Here is an 18,185-nt window from a genome sequence, read left to right as displayed (position 1 = left end):
AGGAAGAGCTAACTATCCTAAATATATATGCACCCAATACAGGAGCACCCAGATTCATAAAGCAAGTCCTTAGAGACTTACAGAGACTTAGACTCCCATACAATAATAATGGGAGACTTCAACACCCCACTGTCAACATTAGACAGATCAACGAGACAGAAAGTTAACAAGGACATCCAGGAATTGAACTCAACCCTGCACCAAGCAGGCCTCATAAACATCTACAGAACTCTCCACCCCAAATCAACAGAATATACATTCTTCTCAGCACCACATCGTACTTATTCCAAAATTGGCCACATAGTTGGAAATGAAGCACTCCTCAACAAATGTAAAAGAACGGAAATTTTAACAAGCTGTCTCTCAGACCACAATGCAATCAAACTAGAACTCAGGACTAAGAAAATCAATCAAAACCGCTCAACTACCTGGAAACTGAACAGCCTACTCCTCAATGACTACTGGGTACATAATGAAATGAAGGCAGAAATAAAGATGTTCTTTGAAACCAATGAGAACAAAGATACAACATACCAGAATCTCTGGGACACATTTAAAGTAGTGTGTAGAGGGAAATTTATAGCACTAAATGCTCACAAGAGAAAGCAGGAAAGATCTAAAATTGACACGCTAACATCACAATGAAAAGAACTAGAGAAGCAAGAGCAAACACATTCAAAAGCTAGCAGAAGGCAAGAAATAACTAAGATCAGAGCAGAACCAAAGGAGATAGAGACACAAAAAACCCTCCAAAAAAATCAATGAATCCAGGAGCTGGGTTTTTGAAAACATCAACAAAATTGATAGACCACTAGCAAGACTAATAAAGAAGAGAGAAGAATCAAATAGACGCAAAAAAATGATAAAGGGGATATCACCACTGACCCCACAGAAATACAAACTACCATCAGAGAATAGTATAAACACCTCTACGCAAATAAACTAGAAAACCTAGAAGAAATGGATAATTTCCTGGACACTTACACTCTCCCAAGACTAAACCAGGAAGAAGTCGAATCCCTGAATAGACCAATAGCAGGCTCTGAAATTGAGGCAATAATTAATAGCCTACCAACCAAAAAAAGTCCAGGACCAGATAGATTCACAGCCAAATTCTACTGGAGGTTCAAGGAGGAGCTGGTACCATTCTTTCTGAAACTATTCCAAACAATAGAAAAGGAGGGAATCCTTCCTAACTCATTTTATGAGGCCAACATCATCCTGATACCAAAGCCTGGCAGAGACACAACAAAAAAAGAGAATTTTAGACCAATATCCCTGATGAACATCGATGCAAAAATCCTCAATAAAATACTGGCAAACCGAATCCAGCAGCACATCAAAAGGCTCATCCACCACGATCAAGTGGGCTTCATCCCTGGGATGCAAGGCTGGTTCAACATAAGCAAATCAATAAACGTAATCCAGCATATAAACAGAACCAAAGACAGAAACCACATGACTATCTCAATAGATGCAGAAAAGGCCTTTGACAAAATTCAACAGCCCTTCATGCTAAAAGCTCTCAATAAATTCGGTACTGATGGAATGTATCTCAAAATAATAAGAGCTATTTATGACAAACCCACAGCCAATATCATACTGAATGGGCAAAAACTGGAAGCATTCCCTTTGAAAACTGGCACAAGACAGGGATGCCCTCTCTCACCACTCCTATTCAACATAGTGTTGGAAGTTCTGGCTAGGGCAATCAGGCAAGAGAAAGAAATCAAGGGTATTCAGTTAGGAAAAGAAGAAGTCAAATTGTCCGTGTTTGCAGATGACATGACTGTATATTTAGAAAACCCCATCGTCTCAGCCCAGAATCTCCTTAAGCTGATAAGCAACTTCAGCAAAGTCTCAGGATACAAAATTAATGTACAAAAATCACAAGCATTCTTATACATCAGTAACAGACAAACAGAGAGCCAAATCATGAATGAACTTCCATTCACAATTGCTTCAAAGAGAATAAAATACGTAGGAATCCAACTTACGAGGGATGTAAAGGACCTCTTCAAGGAGAACTACAAACCACCGCTCAGTGAAATAAAAGAGGACACAAACAAATGGAAGAACATACCATGCTCATGGATAGGAAGAATCAATATCGTGAAAATGGCCATACTGCCCAAGGTAATTTATAGATTCAATGCCATCCCCATCAAGCTACCAACAACTTTCTTCACAGAATTGGAAAAAACTTCTTGAAAGTTCATATGGAACCAAAAAAGACCCCGCATTGGCAAGACAATCCTAAGTCAAAAGAACAAAGCTGGAGGCATCATGCTACCTGACTTCAAACTATACTACAAGGCTACAGTAACCAAAACAGCATGGTACTGGTACCAAAACAGAGACATAGACCAATGGAACAGATCAGAGGCCTCCGAAATAATACCACACATCTACAGCCATCTGATCTTTGACAAACCTGAGAAAAACAAGAAATGGGGAAAGGATTCCCTATTTAATAAATGGTGCTGGGAAAATTGGCTAGCCATAAGTAGAAAGCTGAAACTGGATCCTTTCCTTACTCCTTATACGAAAATTAATTCAAGATGGATTAGAGACTTAAATGTTAGACCTAAAACCATAAAAACCCTAGAAGAAAACCTAGGTAATACCATTCAGGACATAGGCATGGGCAAGGACTTCATGTCCAAAACACCAAAAGCAACGGCAACAAAAGCCAAAATTGACAAATGGGATCTAATTAAACTAAAGAGCTTCTGCACAGCAAAAGAAACTACCATCAGAGTGAACAGGCAACCTACAGAATGGAAGAAAAGTTTTGCAATCTACTCATCTGACAAAGGGCTAATATCTAGAACCTACAAAGAACTCAAACAAATTTAGGAGAAAAAAACAAACAACCCCATCAAAAAGTGGGCAAAGGATATGAACAGACATTTCTCAAAAGAAGACATGCATACAGCCAACAGATACATGAAAAAATGCGCATCATCACTGGCCATCAGAGAAATGCAAATCAAAACCACAATGAGATACCATCTCACACCAGTTAGAATGGCAATCATTAAAAAGTCAGGAAACAACAGATGCTGGAGAGGATGTGGAGAAATTGGAACACTTTTACACTGTTGGTGGGATTGTAAACTGGTTCAACTATTGTGGAAAACAGTATGGCGATTCCTCAATGATCTAGAACTAGAAATACTAGGCGACCCAGCCATCCCATTACTGGGTATATACCCAAAGGATTATAAGTCATGCTGCTATAAAGACACATGCACATGTATGTTTATTGCAGCACTATTCACAATAGCAAAGACTTGGAATCAACCCAAATGTCCATCTGTGACAGACTGGATTAAGAAAATGTGGCACATATACACCATAGAATACTGTGCAGCCATAAAAAAGGATGAGTTCATGTCCTTTGTAGGGACATGGATGCAGCTGGAAACCAGCATTCTCAGCAAACTATCGCAAGAACAGAAAACCAAACACTGCATGTTCTCACTCATAGGAGGGAATTGAACAATGAGATCACTTGGACTCTGGAAGGGGAACATCACACACCAGGGCCTATTATGGGGAGCGGGGAGGGGGGAGGGATGGCATTGGGAGTTATACCTGATGTACATGACTAGTTGATGGGTGCTGACGAGTTGATGGGTGCAGCACACCAACATGGCACAAGTGTACATATGTAACAAACCTGCACGTTATGCCCATGTACCCTAGAACTTAAAGTATAATAAAAAAAAAAAAAATTGGATGTCTGTAAGTACATAAGTAAAATAGTGAACTTCAATCTTTCACAATATGCAAATTTAACTCCAAATAAATCATATGATTAAATACAAAACATAAAATTATAATAAATTTAGAAGAAAACATAGTTGAAAATCATTGTGAACTTGGGTTAAGCAAAGACCTCTTAGATATAACATCAGGCTGGGGGTGGTGGCTCATGCCTGTATTCCCAGCACTTTGGGAGGCCGAGGTGGTTGAGCCCCTTGAGATCAGGAGTTCAAGACCAGCCTGGCCGAGATGATGAAACCGCATCTCTACTAAAAATACAAAAATTAGCCAGGCGTGGTGTCACATGCCTGTAGTCCCACCTTCTTGGGAGGCTGAGGCAGGAGAATCGCTCAACCCAGGAGGCAGAGTTTGCAGTGAGCCGAGATCGCACCACTGCACTACAGCCTGGATGACACAGCAAGACTCTGTCTCCAAAAAGAAAAAGAAGAAGAAGAAGAAAAAGAAACATATAACGTCAAAATCATAATCCACAGGAGGAAAAAACTGATATCATGACTTCATCAAATTTAAAACTCTAAAAGGACGTGGTCATGAAAACGAAAAAGCATGCCACAGACAGAGAGAAAATGTTTGCAAATCACGTATTTCCTACAGGAATTTTACGCAGAATATTTATAAAGAACTCTCAAAACTCAAAAATAGAAAACAACTTAGTATAACTTGGGCAAAATATATGAACTAACACTTCACAAAAGAAAACAAACAGATGGTGAAAAAGCAGAAGAAAACATGCTCAATGTTATTACTCATTAAGAATATGCAAATTAAAACCAGAGTAATAGTTAGATTAGTTAAAATAAGTAAACAAAAACTGATAATACCAAGTGTTGGTGAAGGCATGGAGCAATGGGAATACTCACGCATTGCTGATGGAAATTTAGGATGATTTGTCATTCTGGGAAACAATTTTGCAGTCTGAGAAAGCTAAACATACACTTATCATGTGATACACAATCCCACTAGGGTATTTGCCCATGATAAATAAAAACTTCAGTTCTCACACCAATTTCTATGTGGATATTTACAGTATATCCAGACCACCAAAAACTAAACAACCTAAACATCTTTAAGTGGATGGATGAATAAACAAACCATGGTACATTCACACAAATAAATACTACTTAACAATACTAAGGAAAAATGTATGGATACATGCAAGAGCATGAATGAATCTCAATGCATTATGAAAGAGGCCAGATGGTAAAGATTACATTATCTGTGTTCCACTGATAAGACATTCTAGAAGAGGCAAAACTGTAGTGACCTAGAGCAGATTAGTTGCCAGGGATGAAGGTAAGGATAAGTTGACCAGGGGAAATGCAGGGAACAGTAATGGATCTGTTCTGTACTTTGATTGTTGTGAAAGTTACATGACTCTGTATAACTGTCAAAACTCACAAAACTGTACACCAAGAAGTGTGAATTTTACTGTTTAAAAGTTTAAAAACGAATAAATGACTTGGCTTTCTTGCATTGCTTAAATACTTTTCTAGGCCAAAGTCACATAAATACCTATAAGCTATTGAATTTATTCAATGTTCAATAATATCTTAAAATATTATTTTAAATCTTTATTTAAATTTACTTTAATATTGCGTAATGCACAGGTCACACCTTATTTTTCCCCAAGTAGTTAAAGAATTGTTCTAGTACCATCTATTCAATAAGCCATAGCCCTTCCCTCTTCCCCCATTTGAATTGTTTCTTTTATCAGACGCTAATTATGTGTACCTGGGTTTGTTAATAGAATTTTCTTGGAGGGTTTCTTCATTGACTTATGATTATTTTGGCAGTGTATTTTCTGACTGCATGTATATAGTGTCTGGTTTTCTCTTTATTCTATTTTACTGCTCTGATGTTTGCTTTTGTGTGTGTCCTTATTAGGCATTGATACCCCGTAGACATGTAGCATAACTTGTAATTCTGTAGCTTAGCTGAAGAAGAGGGTTGGAGGCATTGACCTCTATGTCATTAACAAAGTCATAATAATGGCTTTGCTTGATTAGGAAGAGCAAGAAGGACTAAAGAGCAGTAGATTGAAGATGGATCTCTAGGGAGGACTGTCATTTGAATAGGAGTAAAATATCAAGAACTTTTGTGGGCATGTTGTTTGACCTCTATGGTGTTTACTGTTTTCAGTTAGACAACTTCACTCATTTGTATTACCTATAGCCACCTATTGGGGTTTGAGTTTGTGGTTCATGACTTTCTGGATGGAAAAATAGAGATAGGAGAGCCAGTGAGAGGGACCTTAACAAAAAGATCCACAAGATGTGAGGGAAACCAAGAGGGAGCGGTGCAACAACAGCCTAGGGATTGAAATAAGAAAAATGTAGTTAACGGTGTCAAATACCCCTGAGAGAGTCAGTCAAGATAAGGGCTGTGGGTCATCTGTGCCTTTAGAGAGAGCATGCTCTGTTAAATGGGGTTAGAAATCAGATCGCACTGTGCTGAGGAGTGACTGAATCTTAGAAACTGGAGATAATGAATGTAGACTACTGCTTGGAGAGCTTGAATGAGTTGAAGAGGACAGAAATTGGATGGTAGTGAAGAAAGAGGTGGTTTGTTTTTGTTTGTCAATTTGCCTTTTTGGATAGGAGTGTAAAGAACATGAATGGCTGAAGGAAAAGGGCCAGCAAGGAAGAAAAAGTTGGAGATAAAGGACAAAAAAGAAATAATTAATGGCAAAAGGTCTCAGCCTCAGTGATGGGAAGTAAAATCAAACATAGGCTTTGCCTTGAATAGCAGGAAGGACTCCTGAGCCTTCTTAGAGATTAGAGGAAAGAAAAAGTGTTTATAGACCTAGTTCGTTCGATGCTGGAGGGGATTGCAAAGATTCACAAGTAGTTTCCACACAATGACCTCAATTTTCTTGTTAAAATAGCAGGTGCACTAACAGTGAAGGGGAGAGATTGTGTGGCTTGAGTGGGGTAATGAACTTTTGAAATAGTGGCCGACCACAGTCAGAATGAAAGGATTAGTTAATGCTATCGAGGGGCTACCTCCGATTAGAACACCATAAATCTGCAGAGTGGTATAATTGCTCCTGTAGCACTCATGAATGTGAATACATGAAAGGATTCACTATAGCTCGGGTTCATGGTTGCAGGTACTGTTTAAGAAGGGAGTGGCTAGAGAGCTGTGGGAGGAAAGCTGCTATTTTCCAAGCAAACCTCCAAGCACAGCTAGCAGAACATGGAAAGATTAAAGGCACTAAAAGTCTAATTTTATTCTAAGCAAAAGAAGTGAAAGGAAAATAGTTTATTACATTTGTAACCTAACCTCACCCCGCTGATTACATTGGTGAATGCTACTGAAGGGCTAGCTCAGTCTCAATGTAATCACCCCAGTGATTAGCGGTGAAGTCAGGTTACATATGTAATAAACTCTTTTCCTTTCACTTCACCTGTTTATACCTTATTTCTTCTTATTTTATATTGTCTTATTATTTTGTAAAACATGTTTTAGATACAAGGCCATGTATAAGCAAATAAAAGGAAAATGAAAACATACAGATGATCAAATAGAGGTGAGTTTTACTTTAGCAAGGGAAACTGATATTTAAAGTGTATCTGTTAAGCTGTTTTTTGTTTGTTTGTTTCTTTCTTTCTTTTTTTGAGACAAGGTCTCACTCTGTCCCCCAGGCTGGAGGGCTGGAGGGCTGGAGTGCAGTGGCATGATCTCAGCTCACCACAACCTCCACCATCCAGGTTCAAGTGATTCTCATGCCTCAGCCACTTGAATCGCTGGGACTACAGACACGCACCACTATGCCCAGCTAATTTTTTGTATTTTTTGTAAAGATAGGGCTTTGCCATGTTGCCCAGGCTGGTCTCAAACTCCTGGACTCAAGTGATTCACCCACCTCCACCTCCCAAAGTGCTGGGATTACAGGCATGAGCCACCATGCCTGGCCTTGTTGAGCTGTTTTAATTGAGAATAAGATGCTGGAGGTGCTCAGGAGGTTTTGTGGTTGATGTAGCAGAGTGGATGGAAGTTTACTGAGATTGTAGAAGCTAGGGCTGGCTCAACGCTTCTCAATCTGGGCTAATTTTGCTCTGAGGGGACATTGGTCAATGCCTGAAGACATTTTTGTTTGTCATAACTAAAGACGAAGTGCCAATGGCATCTAGTACCAGAAATGCTGCTAAACGCCCTACAATGCAAAGGACAGCGCTCTCCCCTCCCACAATAATGAATTACCTGGATCCAAATCTCAATAGTGCTAAAGTTGGAAAACACTGGATTAAATTATTTGCCTGAATGATGGAAGAATAAGAATGCTAGAAAATTACTTGGAGAACTTGAAGACAGGGTCAGAGAAGAAAGAGCCACCTAGAGCATGGGCATACCAGGTAATGTGAAATTCATGTGGGTGTTGGTTTGTGAGAGAATGGAAGAATCATTATTTGGAAAAATTCCTAGGGAACTGGATTTGTGGTACAGAGTTGCAAATGATTCCTGGGTTAGCAATTTTGTAAGGCAAATGAAGGGTGGATGAAAGCAAGGGAATTTAAAGAAAGCATATGCTGTTTTCTATTTGCTTTTGAAAAGTCAAGTTTCAGTTATCCTCAACCAGAGTTTCTAGTTCTTTCCATTGAAGTTTCCAGATGAGTACAACAAAGGTCAATATTGGTTTGGAAAGAATCTATCCCTAACAGAGAAATACTGCATGAGAAGTCTTTGTTTCCCCCATAACCTTCAACCAGCCCTCTGCATCTCTAGTTGTCTTTTCTTTTCTTTTTTTTTTTTTTTTTTTTTTTTGGCTTTCCCATAACAGACAACACAAGCTCACAAGCTGTCTCTTTGTGGTTAACCTTACAGAGCTGACCATTAATTCTTTCCACAATACGGTATGTAATAAACACTCTCTACTCTCTAATTTGATTTAATTAAGAAAGAGCCTCTTCTAGCCTGAGTTACAAGTAAGACCTTGTCTCTACAAAGAAAGCTTTTTGAAAAATTACCCCGGTATGGTAGTGCATGCCTATAGTCTCAGCTACTTGGGAGGCTCAGAACAATCACTTGAGCCCAGGAGGTTGAGGTTGCAGTGAGCCGAGATCCTGCTACTATTCTCCAGCCTGGGTAACAGATGGAGATCTTGTCTCAAAGAAAAAAAAAAAAAAAAAAAATATATATATATATATATATATAGAGAGAGAGAGAGAGAGAGAGAGAGAGAGACACAGAGAGAGAGAGAGACAGAGAGAGAGAGAGAGAGAGCCTCTAAACAGTCATGAGCTTTACTTTGTGTTTCTTTTAATAATCTAATACTGGACACATGTCCTTTAGATGATATACTGTTTACAATGCCTGACTTTTGGAAGACAGAAAAAAATCACATTACTTAATAGATTTTGAAATCTCTTAATCCAAATTTTGTTTTGTTTATTCGCACGGCCAGATATTTACTTCACATTGACTTAAACTCAATAAAAACAAAATAACTACTTTTTCAGCATACAAAATCAGCTAAACCTCTCAACTCCAACCAGTAAAGTCAAGACTGAATGACTTTTAAGATAACACCACTTTATATGATGAGTTCTAAACTATAGATGGTTTCCAAGAAAACAGGCAGGAGTATTTGGGCCTTCAATATTTCCAGACTCCTGTTCTCAGAACCAAACATTGAATGAAAATATTCCAATCAGATTACCATAAAAAAACCCTAATCACCCATTTGTTCATTTGTTAATGATCACACATTTGTTAATGATTGCACAAAATTGATTTAATTTCCAACTCTATATATTTTTTAATAAAAATGTACATAGATAGACCTATGTTCTTTAATATTATCTCATTTCATATATTTGTAGTAAGTGTAGCATCATTTCTAAAAAATAATATTTTTTCTTTCTGATGAAATTGAAACTTATTTTACATGCATTTACAACATATATCTTAATAATGATTTAGAAAACTTACCATCAGGTGTTGTATTTCATCATCCTTGTTTTTAGTTGGTACTATGTGAACAAAAGTGGCATCTATCTCTTTTGTGTAAATTACGTAGTGCAAAGTCATGAGGTTTATTTAAAAATTCTACCTCTGCTTATACTCTATATTCCCTTTCTTTTTTCTTTTTTCTCCATGGTACTTATAACCATCAAACATAACGCATAATTAATTTTGTTTTTTATCACCTATTTCCATCCACTAGAATGTAACATCCAGTCAGGCAAGAATAGTTTATTTTATTCACTGCTGTCACTCCCCAGCAATCCGCCGTATACCCCCATGCACATAGTAGGCACTTGACAAATATTTGTTGAATGATGATGGTTGTTACATAAATCAATTTGGCTCCTTCTCTAATGGCATAATGAGGCAATGGATCTCTTCACTGGTTTTTCAAAAAAGAAGTTTACTATTTTAAATTACTTTACTTGCATTAACTTCTTAAGACACTACCCTTTTAAAAAGGTTTTATTGAGAAGTACAGTGCTGTGCAACTTCATTTCAAGATGAGTCTGCACTCCCACCCATTTCAAATCCCTGTACTCACCTAGCTACTATTTGCAAATGATCTCTTACGGATTTACAGAATTCAATCCCTTTCAAACCTACGAGTCTTTCCAGGTCATTGGGGAAATGATTTAATTCTCTGGTGAGCTTAGTAAAGAAATCCAATGTACTTGAGTTTTAAAAAAATGGAGGCAAGGCCACCTTTGCTCTTTTCATAGGTGATTACACAACTATATTCCATAACATTAAATTTGCAGTTGTGTCAAGAGACTTTTCTTTCCTAGAATTTCATATTTCTTACTTGTGTTGTACTTCAAGAGCTACTTTAATAAAAAAAAAATCCATTGAGTGTGGGTTGTAATGGAGCAAAATTTGCATTGGTATAAGCTGTCAGCATTCTAGGCTAATAGAAGCTATAATGTGAAAATACAAATAATCTCCAAATAATTTCCATTTAGCTTTAGAATTAATTACATGCCCTTATAAAATCTGGCTTGTCTTTTTAATTATATATTGCTTGAGTTAATAGTAAAACTAATTTCTGGGTAAGACATTGGTTGGGAAATTTTTGAGAACAGGGACCATATCTTATTCATTTAGAAAGAACCAAAGTGTTTAACCCATTGCTTTGCATATGGTAAGTCCTAAATAAATGAATAAACCCTTGGAAGAATGAGAAATAGATAGAGATACTGAAGACATGCCTGACCAAGACAAGTAAAATAAAAGATCACATTTTTTAAATTTAAAATTATGAATATTTGATACTGGGTCCCACAATATGAGCACATCAAAAATCATCTACTTTTTCAAGGTATCTAATTGGACTAAACCATTTTAGCCTACCTTTATAACTTCTAAATGAATATTGTACATTAATTTGTTATTATAATAAGCTGCTTAATAATGGGTAGGCTTTTTCTTCTTTTCCAGTTATATCATCCTAAACAACTTAGAAAATATTCCCAAGATCCTCCTGTTCCTTCACATTAATTGTCATTTTATTGAAGCCACACTTTCCAGTGATAGCATTATTTATTTGGTTGTAGTTAAAGAAAGTCACGGAATGGAATTCAAGGAATTTCAGAAAGATTGCTGATTAGCTATCCTTCTAAACTGTGTGTATATGTGTGCATATTGCAGCCAAAGATACAAAAGAAATGAAAAATTCACTAAATAGGTTTATATTTAACAATCAGGAAGAAAAATTTATAGAAATGTCAAATATTTTTATGCTAATAGTGCTACCCTTTAAAAAGAAGCAAATTATATTTGGGAGGCCAAGGCAGGCGGATCACGAGGTCAGGAGATCGAGACCATCCTGGCTAGCATGGTGAAACCCTGTCTCTACTAAAACTACAAAAAAAAATTGGCTGGGCATACTGGTGTACGCCTGTAGTCCCAGCTACTTGGCAGGCTGAGGCAGGAGAATGGCATAATGTGAAACCAGGAGGCAGAGCTTGCAGTGAGTCGAGATCACGCCACTGCACTCCAGCCTGGGCAACACAGTGAGACTCCGTCTCAAAAAAAAAAAAAAAAAAGAAGCAAATTGTAATAACCAGTAGTTCTCCATTAAGACAACTTTTTATTGTGCCTAATGAAACTAAATACTGTATGTCTGATATAAATGGATTTTTAAAAATCTTAATGAGACTTTGTTTAAAACATGTACTTTAAGTCAGATTTAAGTAAGATCATTTTTTCCTTACTATCCAATTGCACATTAGAAACTTGAAACAGATGCACAGATTATATCCCAAATCTGTAAAAGCATGAGAATAATAATGTATAAACTGCTAACCTTGAGATCTCAGGAACTCCAGTATTTTCCTGAAGATTCTATGCCTCTGAAAACATATTTTCAGTCTGTTGATATTTCCTCATTTTTTCCTTAAAAAAGAAAATGCATTTCAGCATGTTACACAAGGTTATGTTTTCAAAGAGTAAACTTACTAAAGGTGCCAACATCATGATTACATAGGAGAAAATCAATAGAAATCTTAAACTATGTGTAGTTTTAAATATAGAACTGAATAATCATATAGTATATAATTTAGCAAACAAAGAATATTCTTCTTAGAACAATGTCGTAAATTTCTAACGATCCATACATGGTTTAACTCATTTGTTTGTCTGGTTTCAATCAACAAATACTATTTGGGACAATAAGTTAAAGATATATCCATTCTATTAAGCAGCATTACACTAGACTTAAGCAACTTTCTAGTCTTTAGGAGATTCATATCTTCAAAACACACAAAAATCCAGGGAAATCAACCAAAATGTTGTAGCTTTTGATAGTCAATAAAAATCACAATGAATATTTGTTACAGTTCTTGATTTGTTTGATTTGCTTAATGGAAACTATTTCATTATAAAATTAACTCAAATATTTATATATTCATGATTTAAGATAACTTAGACTTTAAGAAAATATACAAAATATTCTCTAAAATGACATACATTAACAAAAATGTTGTTCTTTAAAATTACAGTGCCATAATTAGAAGTGATTAGTGCAACAATTTAGAGAGATGAAACTGGGCAGTAATGATACATACTTTTTATTTACCCAGACTGAATGTATATAATCACTTTTTCTAAATCACTAATGAATTTTCTACTCTTGTATGTTGAGGTAATATTACCAAGTCCATATAAAAATGTAAAAATTTTCTTTAAAAATGAGGTAGAGAAGCTTGTTCATTTATTGTGTTTCCATAGTAGGCAGAACAGAGCTATCATTGATCATAGCCAATGACAATAGCTAGTGTAGAAATTCTACAAATACGTTACTTGAATGAACAAATACCCTACACAAGCAACTTATGCTGCTGTAATTTGAACAAACAAAATACCAAAATCTTTAAGAAAAAAATTTGTCTCAGGCAAATTGTGCCTCCAGGATTCGCTTTTTTCCTTTAAACTTTATCAATATCTACATAGATATGCTGAAATAAGGATCTGGAATAAACTGGATTATCTGTGATACAACAATAGCACAGAAATATCAAATTGTGATTGGAATTACAGTGCTAATAGAGGTTATTGAGTCAGTTTGGTTCTGAGTAACCCCAGATTTGGTAGATGAACTTAAGAAACCTCAGAAAAATGTAATCAAAATTCAATTCTGTTATTTTTAATGATTTTTAGATTTTTAAAAAATTGACAGATAACATTGTATGTTTTGATCATTTACAACATGTTTTGAAGTATAATGCATTATGGAATAGCTAATTCTAGCTAATTAATAAATTATACTACCTCATATAGTTATCATTTTTGTGGTGAGAGTATACAGCAACCTCTCTGTTTACATTTTTCAAAAATACAATATGGCATCATTAACTATAGTCACCTTGCTGTACAATTTTAGGTATAATTTTAAATATCTTAAAATTCTATTGAGAACATTACACATTCAAATGATGGCATACTGAAGACCACTGAAGATATAACTTGGATCATCCTTTGCACTTATTTTGAGGAACATTTAAGAATGGAGCTTTCCCTGTTTTCTCTGTTAAAGATGCATATCCTGAGATTACAATCGAAGAAATTAAAAACCAACAAGCAAGCAGCAAGCAAGCACACAAACAGACCTCTCTTTGTGTCCACTGAATATAGACTTTAAAAAGTTAGAAAATATTTGTGGCTAGGCACAGTGGCTCATGCCTGTAACCCCAGCACTTTAGGAGGGCAAGGCGGGCAGATCATTTCAGCTCAGGGGTTTCAGCCTGGTAAAACTTGGTCTACTAAAAATATAAAAATTAACGGGGCATGGTGGCACACGCCTGTAATTCCAGCTACCTGGGCAGTTGAAGCACAAGAATTTCTTGAATCCAGGATGCGGAGGTTGCAGTGAGCCAAGATCATGCCACTGAACTCCAGCCTGGGTGACAGAGCAAGACCCTGTCTCAATAAAAAAAAAAAAAAAAAAAAAAAGAGGTCTTAAGGAAAAAAAAAGAAAAGAAAAGATATTTGCAACTAAAACGAAATAATTAAATTAGATGTTGAGTTGAATATGTCTATAAATAGCATTCATAATTTAAAGTCAACTTTTCTTGTTAGTGAAAATAACTTCCCTATTAAATGTAATTTCTTATTAAGATACAATTTAAAATTTCATCCTAGAAATAAAATAAAAGTTTCTGCTGCCATAAAAAGAAAATGAGGATGCTATTTCATTCAAGCTCCCTATTTTACAAATAAGAAAACTGACTATATTAGTGATCTGTAACTAAATCTAAGAAGAAAATTATGGTTTTTTGACTACCCATTATTAAAGTTGAAATTCAAAAACATAATTGTATTTGACAGCCAAATAAATAAAAGTCTCTTTAGGCATTAAGATATTCTATTGAGGAAAGCAAAAATATTGAGAAATCTAGTGATCTAAATTTACATATCTTTTTTTTTTTTTTTTTTTTTTGAGACGGAGTCTCGCCCTGTCACCCAGGCTAGAGTGCAATGGCTGATCTTCGCTCACTGCAACCTCTGCCTCCCGGTTCAAGCGATTCTCTTGCCTCAGCCTCCAGTAGCTGGGATTACAGGCATGCGCCACCATGCCTGGCTAATAATTTTTTTGTGTATCTTTAGTAGAGACAGGGTTTCACCATGTTGGCTAGGCTGGTCTCAAACTCCCACCTCGTGATCCGCCCGTCTCGGCCTCCCAAAGTGCTGGGATTACAGGCGTGAGCCACAATGCCCAGCCACATATCTGTAATTAACCTATAATTTAGACAGAGGCAAAGGTACCCTGGCCTATAGAAGAAAGGGATTCAAACGCTAACCTGTTTGAAAGTAAAGAATATAAAAATAAATCTTATGCATAAAACTGACCCTAACTGAGGCCAGTGAAGCCACTACAGGGAAGTCTACCAAAAAGGAAGACTGTGTGTGGGGATGCAAGCCTTGTAGCCCCAGCTACCCTGAAGGCTGAGATGGGAGGATCACTTGAGCCCAGAAATCCAAGACCAGCCTCTAAAAAAAAATGTTGGAGGAGGAGGAGGAGGAGGAGGAGGAGGAGGAGGAGGAGGAGGAGGAGTTGGGAAGAACGGCATATTCAATGCAAAGGTCCAAGTATTGGGGATCTGGTGCTCAACGCCTGTTCTGTGTACAATGCACAGTAGTCGATGCAGGCGACCATTCCAGTTTAGCCCCTGTGCTGGGTGGATGTGACTTGGGGACACCAGCTGTGTAAGACTGTGTTAAAACAAAAGTATGTGTGCACACATGTGACAGACAGAATTTTAAAAGTTGTGCTAAGATCGACAGTGCTCACCCTGAGGCAACTTTGTAGAGGAATCATCCAGGGATGTAATGTACCTCAGGAAGATTAAGGGGCAGCTACTCTTCCCTTGCAGGATCCCTGGGCACATCACAAAAGATCAACGGGAACTGCCATTTTTCCTGGAATCCTATCTTTATGAGGTGATCACAAGCACATTGGATAGCCTCAACACTGCCTTTTCATACCACCTATGAGTGGGATCCTCACCCTATGGTTGGGCTTAGCAGGGATAAATGTCCTCTATGGCTGATTCAAGGATAAATATAATCATTCCTGGTACTATGAAAAGTGTTTGAGGAGTTTAAAACTTGTAGAAGACTGATAAATGTATACTCATATAAATATAACATCATTTGTCTTCAAACAACTTTGTTATGCTCATTTAAAGAACCCCAGGGTCAGATATCTGATTGTAAGTTTTATGAAAAATAAGACAGACATAAACCCATATCATCATTTAGAAATGTGCATCTAACACTTATAAATCACATCTGCTCTTTTCTAATATTTGGGGCTTAATTGAGAAAGTCACCTAGAACCAGTTTTTTAACTTGTGGAAATTCCTTCAATATTGCAATGCTGGTGGGGAAAGTAAAGACACCTCCTTGTTCCAGCCTCTTTAGCTTCCTGGTTGCCCATAGAAATCACTGCAAATTGTCCTGCAAATCCCAGCTGCCATCTTGTTTGGCAATGGTCAAGGCACTCTTCCATGTTTTCAACTTTTTATCTAAAAGGGTACCTTTAGTAGGTCAGTGAGGCACATAGCTGTTGTTGGCATGTTTCAATCAGGAGCCAAGCCAGCCTGCACCGAGATCACTGAAGGTCACGTCCCAACGATAGCACTGACTAAACTATAAAATCACTTGTAATATTTTTAATAGGTGATTCAATGATAAGCTATAAAGAAATAGAACTTGTTTGAAAGGCTGTCATCTTGTTCCTGCCTTTAAAAAAATCTCTTTTGCCAATGCTGGGGTTTTGAGAATATATCTGTTCCTGTCAGAATCACAGAATTTGAGACGTCTAAGTTGATGACTTCTGCATGTCTGGAAGCTTGGCACACATCACAGCCTAAAAACGTCAAAAGGGGGCCGGGCGCGGTGGCTCAAGCTTGTAATCCCAGCACTTTGGGAGGCCGAGACGGGCGGATCACGAGGTCAGGAGATCGAGACCATCCTGGCTAACACGGTGAAACCCCGTCTCTATTAAGAAATACAAAAAACTAGCCGGGCGAGGTGGCGGGCGCCTGTAGTCCCAGCTACTCGGGAGGCTGAGGCCGGAGAATGGCGTAAACCCGGGAGGCGGAGCTTGCAGTGAGCTGAGATCCGGCCACTGCACTCCAGCCTGGGTGACAGAGCGAGACTCCGTCTCAAAAAAAAAAAAAAAAACGTCAAAAGGGAATGATGGTCTATGAACACAAGTGGAGTAATTGTCTGATGTTCTCAAGTGATAATAAAACTTCTAAGTTCAGTGAAATAGTTTAATTGCATCTGCAATTGCATCTCAGAATACAGCATTGCATAATTAATATGCCTATAACCAGCACAAGTGTCATTTACTCTGAAGGGCAGCTTCCTGACAGAGCAAAGGGCCTGAGGCAAAGAAATCTAGCAGGAGAGAACAATCTTCTATGTAGAGTTGACCCTATTTTTCTTTTTTCTTTTTGAGACAGAGTCTTGCTCTGTCACCCAGGCTGGAGTGCAGTGGTGCGATCTCAGCTCAATGCAACCTCTGCCTCCCGGGTTCAAGCAATTCTACCTCAGCCTCTCAAGTAGCTGGGACTACAGGTGCGTGCCACCACACCCAGCTAATTTTTTTGTATTTTTAGTAGACATGGTGTTTGACCGTGTCAGCCAGGATGGTCTCGATCTCCTGACCTCGTGATCCACCCACCTTGGCCTCCCAAAGTGCTGGGATTACGGGCATGAGCCACCACGTGCAGCTGACCCTATCTTTTTAAGAGAAGAAACTTCACTGACTGTCATGTTAATTATATTTACAATTCTTTTTAAAATATCAATACCACTCCAATTTTATACCTTCACCTACATGTTGAAGTACAGCTAACAAAAATATATGCAGTCCATAATTGATTCGTCTACCAAACAACAAAAATGAATTTCCATTGTTTTCACATATGTTGAAATATAAGAAACATTATTACATGACAAAAAATGTTTCCAAAAGAATAATAGTACTTAGTCATTCTATTTCAGTAAAGTGGACAAGATAACCAAATTAATCTTAGACTATTTATAGATGAGGTGGTCACCATGGGATTCTTCCATTCAATCACCCGTGTTCAAAAATGTGCAAACAATTTTCTAAAATTGTTCAGGTAATAATTCTCTATTTAAAGGCATAGGAAGAGGTATTACAATTTCTGGAAATCTGCTAGAATTATAAGAGAATCTAGGTGACAATTTAGGTAAAAATTATAAAACTTAAGGAAATAGATGATCTTCCAGAAAATTATAAATTGGTAAGACTGGCCCTAGAAGAGGTACAAACTAGACTAGACAGATTACCATACAAGGGATTGAAAAGCATGTTTCAAGTTCTACCACTGGAAAAGGTAAATAAAAACAACAGGGTATAAAGCCTTACAGAAGCTTTATAACATAGGTCT

General features: G+C 37.3%; 1 protein-coding gene across 3 annotated transcripts in view; it reads right to left on the bottom strand.

The window, feature by feature from the left end:
• Positions 1 to 18,185, bottom strand: part of LOC105483311 (cysteine and serine rich nuclear protein 3) — a 220,112-nt gene that overhangs the window by 165,747 nt on the left and 36,180 nt on the right. For 2 of the 3 annotated variants that reach the window (XM_011744121.3, XM_011744120.3), the window contains one exon: positions 12,065 to 12,153. The exons of the other annotated variant lie outside the window; for it this stretch is intronic. The gene's annotated coding sequence lies outside the window, so the exon portion shown is untranslated. The remainder of the gene's footprint in view (positions 1 to 12,064; positions 12,154 to 18,185) is intronic. 3 annotated transcript variants of the gene reach the window in all.

Source organism: Macaca nemestrina, chromosome 11 (assembly GCF_043159975.1).
Source record: "Macaca nemestrina isolate mMacNem1 chromosome 11, mMacNem.hap1, whole genome shotgun sequence".
In the NCBI taxonomy this organism is placed as follows: domain Eukaryota; kingdom Metazoa; phylum Chordata; class Mammalia; order Primates; family Cercopithecidae; genus Macaca; species Macaca nemestrina.
Note: the sequence above shows the minus strand (reverse complement) of the source record. Positions and strands in the feature narration are given on the sequence as shown.